Source organism: Armigeres subalbatus, chromosome 1 (genome assembly GCF_024139115.2).
Source record: "Armigeres subalbatus isolate Guangzhou_Male chromosome 1, GZ_Asu_2, whole genome shotgun sequence".
NCBI lineage: Eukaryota > Metazoa > Arthropoda > Insecta > Diptera > Culicidae > Armigeres > Armigeres subalbatus.
The window spans coordinates 91,701,073-91,705,172 of record NC_085139.1 but is presented as its reverse complement, the minus strand read 5'-3'; positions in this window follow the sequence as shown (position 1 = coordinate 91,705,172).

Below are 4,100 nucleotides of genomic sequence, written 5' to 3'. Positions count from 1 at the left end.
GTTTGCTGGTAAAATTTCCTATGATGAAGTTGGATCGATTTATCGTTAGAGAATAATGGGACACCTTGGGGATTTTTTCTTTGTAAAGGTAAATTTCCTCATAGTAAATCCTATGGAAAATTAAAATCGCCGGCGCTAAAATATAGTTTCACCGATTGATCTGAAATTTCGCACAAGTATTATAGGACCCAAGAGGCGTGGAAAAACTATGCAGGAAGTGAAAATAAAATTTTGTCCCACCCTAATGGCCATCGCACGGCCAGTACCCTACTGAAAAACTATGGCGTTGTCTAAATTACTTATGAGATTCTGAGAAGTTTGAGGTGTCGGAAGCCTAATTTGTTTTGATGTTTTATGTTGGCCATTTTTTACCGGAAATTTCGAGTATCCGGAATCTGTTCCGTGGTCATCAAATGGCCAGTTTTATCCTACCAAGAAACTATGGCGTTTTCTAAGTTACCAATGAGATTCTGAGAAGTTTGAAGTGTCGGAAGACTGATATATTCGGTGATTCTATGCTGGCCTTTTATACTGGATATTCCGGGTTTCCGGAACCTATTCGGAGGTCATCCGGAGGTCATTTTTTGTCTATTTGGCCATTGTTGTCAACCATTCACATTGACCATTAATTACTTATACTAAAACACCTGTTACGACGTTATAAATTTCAAAATACTAAACATTTGCTCAAAAAATGGCTTATGTCACACTTCAAAACTCCCCCCTCTAAAAGAGGGAGGGTCATCCTGGGTATTTTACCCATCTACATACTGGAACTACTATTCCTCTTGATCACAGTTGAAACCGATTGCAATTTTGTTAAAAATTGACTGGGGAACGAGCTGTTTTAAGTTGTCAAGAATCGTCCCGGCAGTTTGAGGGTTAGCCCGTCACGTCACGTCACGAGCGTCACGTGATGAGACACGAATGTATTCAATCCTTGGCCAATCCTTTCGTCCGGCTCGTCCAGAAACACGACAAAAAATGAGAAATGCACTTTTGGAGGATTCATTTTTAAGCCAGTGGCGCAATCTAGATAAGCGTCCCCCCGGATAAAAGTGTACCATAGGCTCAACAGTGTAAACAATTGAATTACCATATGCTATACGGTATACAATAGGATATATTGTTTCTCGATAGTTGTCCATATTGTATCAACACCATGGATATAATACATCAACATTGTTCTCAAATGTAACGATACTTCTATTTGTTTTTAGAACTTGTTAGTGCATAAATTTTAATCGTTGATAGCTTCTGAAAATTTTTTTCAAATTGCATATTAGCAATATAACAATATTTATCCTATTGCCGCAAATATGCATTATTTTTTTTTAAAACTTCATTTCTATTGTTTGACAAAAAATAGTGTATGAAAAAATCTCAAATTTTGTATAGTTACGATACTTAACAACCCGTACGTTCTAATGCGAAAACTTAAATTACAATTTAATGAATGGTTCATAACAATACATTCTAATGATAAGAAAATTATTTTGAGCTTTTTAGTGGAATGTTTTCACCTATCATAAGACGAGTTTAAACAATCCCATTGAATTCCACCACTTAATTGTATCTTGACAGATACGTATTTCGACCTCAACAGTAAGGCCGTCTTCAGTGTCTCGTACTTGACTCGACTTGAGGTCGAAATACGTATCTGTCAAGATACAATTAAGTGGTGGAATTCAATGGGATTGTTTAAACTCGTCTTATGATAGGTGAATACATTCTAATGTATTTCTATTATTTCATCTACATTTAAATTTATTGGAAATTTATTGTGTTTTATAGTGATGTTACAATACATTGTATTGTTTTTCTATAATATTTTTTATTCGGGCCGCGTTTCGCAGTAAAAAGTAAAATAGTAAAATGCTAATATCTTTGCCTAATAAACTCTAATCTTCTCGCGGTTTTCAGCATAACATTCTGTATTTAATTCTACACGGACTGAATGAGTATCATGATTCTTGATCGTAAATTGTGCGGTCCAACTGCAAATCGCTGTTTTTGGATGTTTCTGCATACATTTTTCAATATAAACTTCCAACGAGTTTAGCACCGCCCAAACTTTGACCGATTTGGCTGAAATTTTGTCCAGAGCATCAGGGCATCAACTAGAACCGAATAAGAGGGCGGCCCATAACAAAATTTGAAAAAGTGTTTTTTGAGCCACCCTAATATAGAATCTATATTAAAGATACATTTTGAGATCTGTAAGTAGGCTGACCATACGTACCGTATTCAACGGGACAGTCCCGTTTTTTAGATCTTATTGTGCTGTCCCGTCGTAATCTAAAAAATCCTCAATTTGTCCCGTTTTTTTAATTGATTCTTCCAAAGAGCTCCAAAATATTAATTCAACAAATTCAATGATTTAGGAGGGAATTTAAAGCTAAATACAAAGAAAGTGGACGAAACCCATAAAAAAGTGTGAGATGTTTTGTTATTAGTATTGCTTTTAAAATAATGCTATTTATGCCATTATGTATTTTGCATGGATCTACTTTTCTTAAGGTTTTTAACATTTAGAGGAAACCGCCAAATGTTGAACGGCTAATTTTGTTGCCCATTGTTGAACTCCCATAAGAAATGCACGTGCGTTCAACAATAGGCAAAGAAATTAGCCGTTCAACATTTGGCGAATTACCCAAACGACAACGAAGGCATTAAAATTTGACCAATTTCATCTGTGGATTGAATGGAACTGGTAACTTGGTAGGCAAGTATAAAAAGTAGGCAAGTAGTAAAATCAGGTCACGCCTTAACGTCAATGAAATGCAGCGCAGGGACAGACATTCTAATTTCCAGATTTAGTTAATTTTCATTTTTTCTTGCGGAGTAGGTACCTAATTCCTTTTTTTTAATCTGCTTTACCAAATATTTTTCAACCGATTGATTCTTTTCGAAACATTAAGAATCATTCAAAGTCTTTCTGAATGATTCTGTAAAAAAAACGATGACTTAAAAAAATAATTTATAAATCATCTGAACAAAATCGAGTTTAAGGCATTTTATATCCGAGGAGTTTTGGTAATCACGTACTTTAAGGCTAGTTTACAGATCAGGAGCTTGTCTGCAAAATTCGATTGACATTTATTCACATGCGCCAACCATATTCATGGAAATAATTTAAATTATGTACATGTTATTAATGTTCTTTTCTTGTAGATTTTCTCTCACTTTATATTCGTGACAAAGGTTTTAGCACGAGAAAATCAATAATCCACTGCTTTTCGCATTTGTCTTTGGACTTTTTTTTCATAAAATTATTTTTTCTTATCTCTCTAATGCCCAGATATTTTGTTATTTTCAATTGTTCAGAATTGGAAAAGTTTTTGATATTGGTCAGTAATAAAATCCTTCATTAAGAGTACATTAAAATAAAATTTTAAAATCCCACAATATTTGAATCACTTGTTTGAGAAACTGCATAAGTCCATTTTACACTATTTCGAGAAAACAACAAAAAACTGTTTTTGAACAAATTTGCACCGAATTTTTCGATTTCTTCGATACAGATCAATAGTTTTTGGCAAAACTCAACACCCTGGGGCAGTTTCAGTGCAAAAAATGTAAGCAGTACTCCACAATTGCTCTTCAAAGTACGTGGACATATGTAGTTTCTCAAACAAACGAATTTTTTTTCATACATTCCTGAACAAAAAAATTTTTTTCGTATTTTTTGCCAGAATACGTATTTCTGGACGAGGATTCAGAATGTATAAAAATCTCATTTTGGCCAAAAATGTTACATATGCAGTTTCTCAAACAAACGGTTCATTTGTAGTTTAGTACTTTTCCACAACTTAATACAATAGAAGGTTATGGTGATGAATGATTCACTCTAAAATTTTTCTCTAACATCTTATACGGAAAATGAAAATTATGCCCATACATTTTGAAATTTCCACAGCTCTAGAATTTCGTCAAAAGGTTTTTTAACATGTCCCGTTTTGCAAGTGCGTTTGTCCCGTTTTTTCACCGAAATGATCTGGTCAGCCTATCTGTAAGACTCACTGGTCAATTTGTTATAGGTTTTTGGTGTTCTGCGAAAGTGATATATGTTCAGGGTGTATGGCCAAACCCGGACCGTT